Below are 9,538 nucleotides of genomic sequence, written 5' to 3' on the forward strand. Positions count from 1 at the left end.
CTTGTACAGAGGGGATTGTAGAAAGAACACTCAGACAGAGCTGAAAGGAAGGGAGGAAGGTGTGTGCTGTATGCAGACCAACTAATCGACAGAGCAACTAATCAATAATGAAGATTGTTGACATTATCGATTATTATGGACTTAGTCGATTCGTTGTTTCAGTCCAAATGGACTTGTGCCTTTTTTCAACCAGATTAACTATGTAACTATGTAACCTGACTACCAGGAACACAGATAGGAATAAAAACAACCTGACAAAGGTTCTAGCCCTTCCACTAATTGTCCAAAACAAAACCAAATAACACTTTAGGGCCTCATTGGACACTTGCACAATTTTTGTAAAAAATGTTTTTTGGGGGGTTGCCTAGGACATCCAAGTGGAATTTCTCCTTCCCCTTCCCTGCCCACAGCCTTCTGGGACACATCACAGGACCCAGAAGGCAGTATGACCATTCACTTACCACAGCCCATGCGCAGTGGGCAGCCAGCTGTGAAGTCACAAGGAGACATAACCGTCTGCCCACAGTTAACATGCTGGTAATGGGGACCTGAAGACCGCTAAAGAAACCAGCCGATTGAGGACAGTACTTGGTCCTCGGACAGGTGAGTGTCTATTAAGGTCAGCAGCTACAGTTTATGTAACTTGTTGCTTTTAGCAGGGACACTCTGAGCCTATGCCCACTCCACCTGTCCACCAGTGCACTTGACTTAACTCTTGATCTTCTACCTCTGCACAGTATGAGGACCTCTGCGGTGTAAGTCTGCTCTCATTGCTATGGGAGATGGACCGCTTGTGGAAGGAGTGCCCACACTATCTCCTTCGCTGCTATAGGCTGTCCCACCAGCCACAGGTACAGACTTAACAACAGGCAGCCTTGACTAGCTACTGTACTGCACCAGGATGACTCTTTAACCTCCCTGGCGGTATGATTATTTTGGATTTTAGGTGCTGAAACCGGTACAATTACTTTGCATGGAAATTTTGCGTTTTATATTGTAGGCCTGTAATTCTTAACAATAACACACTTAAATCTGTCCAAACAAGAGTCTAGTAGATATCCCGGGTATGATAAAGTTTGAAACACAAAAACATAAATTATAATATAATAAATAAAAATAAATAATTAAAAAAAAATAAAAATAATAAAATAAATTTCCCCACGATTCACTATCACTCAATTCTGCAAGTGTTCTAATTTATTATCGCTGTTTTCTAGCTAGTCTAAAGCCACTTTTGATGTAAAGGGACACTTTTTGGTTGCTATGGACAATCTCCAGTTTCCAGGCAGAAAGAACAGTATATATAATATAAAACTGCATGCAGGGCATAGGACAAAGCACTGGGGACAAAAGGGATGTGAAATGATTTCATATAGTACTGTAATCTGTAAGATTACAGTACTGTATCTGTTATCTGTTATGATTTTTACAATTTTTTTTAATTTGCCGCCAGGCTCCACCCCCGTGCGACACGACGCTTGCAGGGAACGGAGCCTGGCAAGGAGAGGCTTCGGAGGAGACAGAGCCCGCAGACACAGCGGGGGACATTGCAGGATCCTGGGGACAAGGTAAGTAAAGCCGCACCAGGATCCTGCAATGCGATCGGGGTTACCGCTAATGGGAATGAATTTTAACCCCGAGCCACACTCGGGAATACCGTCAGGGAGGTTAAGTGCTGTCTTCATACCCCAATGTGTTTAGTGACCTAAAGCTGGAGACTATGGAGTTGATTTATTAAAGGAAAATAGACTGTGCACTTTCCATCATCCAATCATATGCAAGCAAAAAAGCTGTTTTTAAATTTTTCCTTGCACGTGATTGGGTATGCTTTGCACAGCGAAGCTTTACCTCATTTACTAAGCTCTGGAGCAACTGCGCTTGCAGAGTAAAGTGCAGTCTATTTGCCTTTAGTAAATCAACCCCTAAGTGTGCTGTTTTCCTGTATTAGGGTATGTTTACACTTGCTTCAAAACATGGCTTTGGACACGCTTTGTTAAAGCTCTTTGAACGCCAGTCAAAGCTCCTGTCTACACCTTACATTTGCTTTGCTTCAGCTTCGCTTCAAAAATGATACCCCATGTCACTTTAGTGGGGCTTCAAAGCGTCTTCAAAGCCTCCATAGAAGTCTATGGCAAAGCTCGTTTGAAGCACCTGAAACTTTTGAGAGGCTTTAATTCAGCTTTAACTTTGCTTTGTTATGAAGAAATTGCAGGTATGAGATATCAACACACACACAGGGCATCTTCATTAAAGGTTCAAAAACACCACTGAAGCATCACAAAAGCACCACCAAAGCATCATAAAAGCACCACTGAAGCATCACAGAAGCATCAAAAACACTTAAAAAAAGCATGTTGAATCGCGCTTTAACCTTCCTGGCGGTCTGATTATGTCTGATTTTTGAATGTCAAGTCGGTACATTGTTTTGCCTGGAAATGTGTTGTTTTATATTGTAGGCCTGTAATTCTTAGGAATAACTCACTTAAATCTGTGCAAACAAGAGTCTAGTAGAAATCCCAGGTATAATAAAGTTTGAAACACGAAATCATAAATTATAATATAATAAATAACCATAAATAATTATAAAAAATAATAATATAATAATAATAATTTTTAATCAATAATGTAATCAAATCAAAACCACTGAAATTTGTCCAAACAACGGTGCAATATTACTAGTCACTGTAATACTAGACACTGCATATTGGTTTAGTAAACATCCCGGGTATGATACATTTTTAAACATGGAACTGCACAAAGTCCGACGTCACAACCAGGAGAATGAAACCTGGTTTCCTTTCTGATTTTCTTTTCACTGCCATCTCGCTTCGAGCAACAAACCACGCACATCCTTGTAGGTGCTGACTTTTTCTCGGTTGGTGGGATGTAGTCCATGAAGAGACGACCAGTCAGGCATTCCAGGTTCACAACGCCAACAGCACGACGTCCAGCTCTATGCACAGCCATTGATGGCGTTTGGCGGTTCACAAAGATACGTAAGGCAACTTTCCAAATAAAGTCAGAATGAATCACAGGCTTGTCACTCTTTTTTTTTTTTAGCAGAATGTAGGCATTCCACAAGCATTGCTCAAGAATAGGGATGAGCCGAACACCCCCCTGTTCGGTTTGCACCAGAACATGCAAACAGGAAAAAAGTTTGTTCGAACACGCGAACACCGTTAAAGTCTATGGGACACGAACATGAATAATCAAAAGTGCTAATTTTAAAGGCTTATATGCAAGTTATTGTCATAAAAAGTGTTTGGGGACCTGGGTCCTGCCCCAGGGGACATGGATCAATGCAAAAAAAAGTTTTAAAAACGGCCGTTTTTTCAGGAGCAGTGATTTTAATAATGCTTAAAGTCAAATAATAAAAGTGTAATATCCCTTTAAATTTCGTAGCTGGGGGGTGTCTATAGTATGCCTGTAAAGGGGCGCATGTTTCCCGTGTTTAGAGCAGTCTGACAGCAAAATGACATTTCGAAGGAAAAAACCCATTTAAAACTACCCGCGGCTATTGCATTGCCGACAATACACATAGAAGTTCATTGATAAAAACGGCATAGGAATTCCCCACAGGGGAATCCCCAACCAAAATTTAAAAAAAAAAATGACGTGGGGGTTCCCCCTAAATTCCATACCAGGCCCTTCAGGTCTGGTATGGATATTAAGGGGAACCCCGGCCAAAATTTTTAAAAAAAATGACGTGGGGTTCCCCCTAAATTCCATTCCAGACCCTTCAGGTCTGGTATGGATTTTAAGAGGAACCCCGCGCCAAAAAAAAAAAAAAAAAAAACGGCGTGGGGTCCCCCCAAAAATCCATACCAGACCCTTATCCTAGCACGCAACCTGGCAGGCCGCAGGAAAAGAGGGGGGGCGAGAGTGCGGGCCCCCGCCCTCCTGAACCATACCAGGCCACATGCCCTCAACATTGGGAGGGTGCTTTGGGGTAGCCCCCCAAAACACCTTGTCCCCATGTTGATGAGGACAAGGACCTCATCCCCACAACCCTGGCCGGTGGTTGTGGGGGTCTGCGGGCGGGGGGCTTATCGGAATCTGGAAGCCCCCTTTAACAAGTGGACCCCCAGATCCCGGCCCCCCCCTGTGTGAAATGGTAAGGGGGTACTTACCCCTACCATTTCACTAAAAAACTGTCAAAAATGTTAAAAATGACAAGAGACAGTTTTTGACAATTCCTTTATTTAAATGTTTCTTCTTTCTTCTATCTTCCTTCATCTTCTGGTTCTTCTGGCTCTTCTGGTTCTTCCTCCGGCGTTCTCGTCCAGCATCTCCTCCGTGGCATCTTCTATCTTCTTCTCCTCGGGCCGCTCCGCACCCATGGCATGGGAGGAGGCTCCCGCTCTTCTCCATCTTCTTCATCTTCTTCTCTTCTTCTTTTCTTCTCTTCTTCTCTTCTTCTCTTCTTCATTTTCTTCTCCGGGCCGCTCCGCATCCATGCTGGCATGGAGGGAGGCTCCCGCTGTGTGACGGCGTCTCTTCGTCTGACGGTTCTTAAATAACGGGGGCGGGGCCCCCCGGTGACCCCACCCCCTCTGACGCACGGGACATGACGGGACTTCCCTGTGGCATTCCCCGTGACGTCACAGGGAAGTCCCGTCAAGTCACCGTGCGTCAGAGGGGGGCGGGGGCCCGCCCCCCGTTATTTAAGAGCTGTCAGACGAAGAGACGCCGTAACACAGCGGGAGCCTCCCTCCATGCCAGAATGGGTGCGGAGCGGCCCGGAGAAGAAAATGAAGAAGAGAAGAAGAGAAGAAAAGAAGAAGAGAAGAAGATGAAGAAGATGAAGTGAAGAGCGGGAGCCTCCCCCCATGCCATGGGTGCGGAGCGGCCTGAGGAGAAGAAGATATAAGACGCCGCGGAGGAGATGCTGGATGAGAACGCTGGAGGAAGAACCAGAAGAGCCAGAAGAACCAGAAGAAGAAGATGAAGGAAGATAGAAGAAAGAAGAAGCATTTAAATAAAGGAATTGTCAAAAACTGTCTCTTGTCATTTTTAACATTTTTGACAGTTTTTTAGTGAAATGGTAGGGGTAAGTACCCCCTTACCATTTCTCACGGGGGGGGGGCCGGGATCTGGGGGTCCCCTTGTTAAAGGGGGCTTCCAGATTCCGATAAGCCCCCCGCCCGCAGACCCCCACAACCACCGGCCAGAGTTGTGGGGATGAGGCCCTTGTCCTCATCAACATGGGGAGAAGGTGTTTTGGGGGGCTACCCCAAAGCACCCTCCCAATGTTGAGGGCATGTGGCCTGGTACGGTTCAGGAGGGGGGGCAGCACTCTCGTCCCCCCCTCTTTTCCTGCGGCCTGCCAGGTTGCGTGCTCAGATAAGGGTCTGGTATGGATTTTTGGGGGGACCCCACGCCGTTTTTTTTTTTTTTTTTGGCCGGGGTTCCCCTTAATATCCATACCAGACCTGAAGGGCCTGGTATGGAATTCAGGGGGAACCCCCATGTCATTTTTTTTTTTTATTTTGGTTCGGGGTTCCCCTGTGGGGAATTCCCATGCCGTTTTTATCAATGAACTTCTATGTGTATTGTCGGCAATGCAATAGCCGCGAGTAGTTCTAAATGGGTTTTTTCCTTCTAAATGTCATTTTGCTGTCAGACTGTTCTAAACACGGGAAACATGCGCCCCTTTACAGGCATACTATAGACACCCCCCAGCTACGAAATTTAAAGAGATATTACACTTTTATTATTTGACTTTAAGCATTATTAAAATCACTGCTCCTGAAAAAACGGCCGTTTTTAAAACTTTTTTTTTGCATTGACCCATGTCCCCTGGGGCAGGACCCAGGTCCCCAAACACTTTTTATGACAATAACTTGCATATAAGCCTTTAAAATTAGCACTTTTGATTTCTCCCATAGACTTTTAAAGGGTGTTCCGCGGCATTCGAATATGCCGCGAACACCCCAAATTGTTCGCTGTTCGGTGAACTTGCGAACAGCCAATGTTCGAGTCGAACATGAGTTCGACTCGAACTCGAAGCTCATCCCTACTCAAGAAGATGTCTGAAGATCTTCTTGTAGTACTTCTTTTGCTGTTTCCTCATTGCTGGGTACAATGTCATTGCTTGGTTGACTCTGCATGTCGCACCGGTTAGCCCTAATGGTTCCATAGGCATCTGTTCTGTTTTGCAGAAGATACTCATAAAGTTCAGGAGATGTATAATAATATATAGTTGTTGTTATGCAATAGCCCTGATTTAGCAATGACTCAGTGAGTGAAAGAACGGAAGATGTTGCCATTCCATAGTTGCTGTATTTTGGATTGAATTTTGTTCCTTTTCCAGTGTATAGGACTGAATTCTAAATGTAGCCAGTTGATGATTCGCATAGCATGTAGGATTTTACGCCAAATCGTGCTCTCTTTGATGCAATGTATTGTACCCAGCTGAGCCTTCCCTTGTAGGCCATTAGACTTTCATCTATGCTGATATCTCTTTCTGGCACATAGCTCTGTTGGACATTATTTAGAATCATTTGAAATACTTCCCAAATTTTCTTTAGTTTTGGTGCAGGATGAGTAGTTTCGTCAAATTTTTCGTTGTTTTCAAAGTGTAAATATTTCATGATCAGGGAAAATCTGTACTCTGACATGACCATGCCAAAGAATGGAATGGCATGTAACTTATTAGTTGTCCAATACCACTTCTGCAGGGTTTTCCCCACCACTCCCTGAAGTATTATTAGGCCCAGAAATTTCCAAATGTCATCTTTGGTCACTGGTTCCCACTTTCTGCTTCTTGGAAATTTCCCATGCATAGTAGCTAATTGTTGCTCTTGGTACCGGTTGGTCTCAGTAACTATTTTTTCAATAACTTCTTCGGTCAGAAATAGTTGTAAGTATGCCAAGGGGTTGTTGTCTTCAACCTCTACTGTCATACCAGATGCTCCAGCAAATAGAAATCTTGGGGGCGCTGCGTGATCTGTACCACAGTCAATAGAGCACCAAGTTCGCACATCCCCGAACTCAGTCGCAGAGTTGTCTCCAGGGGCGGACTGACCATTGAGCCACTCGGGCACTGCCCGAGGGCCCTGGGCCACTAGGGGGCCCCATCAGGGTTGCCAGCCTCAGTAAAACCAGGGACAGTATGTATAAATCTGTGTTTTTTTACATTTGTCTGTGTATACTGTGTGTACATGTATGTGTATACTGTGTGATTGTATACTGTGTGTGTGTATACTGTGTGGCCCCATAATCTCTGATTGCCTGGGGGCCCCATAATCTCCTATTGTCCGGGGGCCCCATGAGTTATCAGTCCGCCCCTGGTTGTCGCTGTCGTCACTTTCAGTGTCTGATGACAAATTTCCCCACAAATCACTATGGCTCAATTCTGCAAGTGATTCACTATCGCTGTTTTTTAGCTGGTCTAAAACCGCTTTAGACGTAGAGGGATGCTTTTTGGATGCCAAGGATGTTCTCAAGTTTCCTGGCAGAAAGAATGGGAGAAAGTATGGTATAGTGCAGGCAAGGCACTGGACAATATATGAAAAAAGACAAATCAGCGCAGATATGTAAATAGATGACAGATAGCAGCTGAACACCAGGGTCAAAAATCAAATCCCTAAATCCCTAAAACTTGGCCTGGGAACCTCAGACAACTTATGTCTAGGAGAGCAAAAAGAAACACATGCTTGGGGATTGATCCATGCTGCTTATGGCTCGTCTTTTTACCGCTGCTTGACTGATCCGGATTTGCTGTTAACCACCTTTATCTGACCCGCAAGGGAAAGTGCATTTGACCCTCTATAACGAAAGGGTCCCTAGGCTGAGGGGAGAGGCCATCTTTTTGCAATGGTGAAGGGATCACACTTACCCACTGAATTTCCAGCATGATGTCACATCACTTATGATCGCTTGGATTCTTTATTTTATGGACTATTTATTGTTTTATATTTAGCGCTGCACCATCTGCTTTATAAGGAACTGGAAAAAGCACTAGGGACAAAACTAAATTGAAATGATTTGATACAGTTGCGACGCTCGCAGGGAACAGAAACCGGAACACTGGTGCATCAGGCGGAGGATCCAGTGGAGGATACACTGGGAGGACATTGCGCGATCCTAGGGACAAGGTAAGTAACTGTACAAGGGTACTGTTGTGTGGCTCGGGGTTACCGCTTTTGGTACTGAAAATTAACCCAGAACCACACTCGGGATTACCACCAGGGAGGTTAATATTTGTTGAAGTTGAAGCAAGTGTAAATGAGCCCTTACACTCCTTAATAACTTCAGACCAGGCAGAAGGCAAAGTTTGAAAGCTTTACTTAAAAAAGGTGCAAAACATAACAGCGTCCCAAATACACAAGAAACAGTTCATCCCTACTTCCCTAATCCCTAACTCGGCATACCTATACAGGCAGAGTCCATTTGTGACAGAGTCTATTGCTTGGCAGTGTCCAGCAGCTGGTGTGTTCAGGGCAGACTACAGGTTCCAGCAGTCCCCCTACATGTTGGCAAGTTCCTCACGACAGGCAATCCTAGATGATGACGTATAGTGATTCAGGCCAGCAGAGACAATACCAAGGCACACGGCCCCACTGTCCCTTTTTATATTCATGTGATCAGTGGGTTGGACCCAAAAAGATCTTGATGTAGGCAGGTGTAGGCATGTGCAGTCTACTGTCTCCACTACAGGTGGTGTTTAACCGCAGCGGCAATGCAGAGGGAGAGGAAGTCATGGGGAACAGGGTTCCTCTATGGTTTCCTGAGTCACTGGGGCAGCAATCCATATGACTCTGGCAGCCATCTTAGGTGTGGCAGAGTCTATTTAAGACCCTGGCCCTTGGGTTTGGCATGCTTTATGCAAGTGGGTAGGAAAAGGTACCCCGTCTGAGGGGAACAGTACTAGTGAAAGGTTCTTGACAAGGAGGGAAAGCGTAGGGTCGCATCTCTCTGGATACCTTCCTGATTTGGCATGAGATGACTAGGCCCCATTCTGTCCCCTCTCAATAGAAACTGTAAGTTCAGCTGGAACCTACCTCTTTACAATATTTGAACTTTGAGTGTGCCCAGCAGGGTAGCTGTCCCGTCGGATTTGTTGTGAACTGTTGTATTATTTCAATACAAGTTTTCCATTGCACCTGACTGTGTGAATTATTGCCGCCGTGCCACGCTGCACCCCACCTACACGGGTAAACATGACCCATGCATCATCATACGCTTAAAGGAGTTGTAAAGGCAGAAGGTTTTTTATCTTAATGCATTCTATGCATTAAGATACAACACCTTCTGTGTGTAGCAGCCCCCCCCCAGCACCCCCTAATTACCTACCTGAGCCCCTTCTCTCTGCAACGATATCCACGATCCCCTAAGCAATCCAAGACACTCCTCCTGATTGGCTGAGACAGTGCAGCGGCACCATTGGCTCCCGTGGCTGTCAATCAAAGTCAGTCAGTCAATAAGATAAGTGAGGGGGCAGGGCCAGGTCGGGGCTCCTTGTCTGAATGGATACACAGAGCTTTGGCTTGGCTTGGGTGCCCCCTGTAGCAAGCTGCTGGCTGAGGGGCACTCA

Source organism: Aquarana catesbeiana, linkage group LG02 (genome assembly GCF_042186555.1).
Source record: "Aquarana catesbeiana isolate 2022-GZ linkage group LG02, ASM4218655v1, whole genome shotgun sequence".
In the NCBI taxonomy this organism is placed as follows: domain Eukaryota; kingdom Metazoa; phylum Chordata; class Amphibia; order Anura; family Ranidae; genus Aquarana; species Aquarana catesbeiana.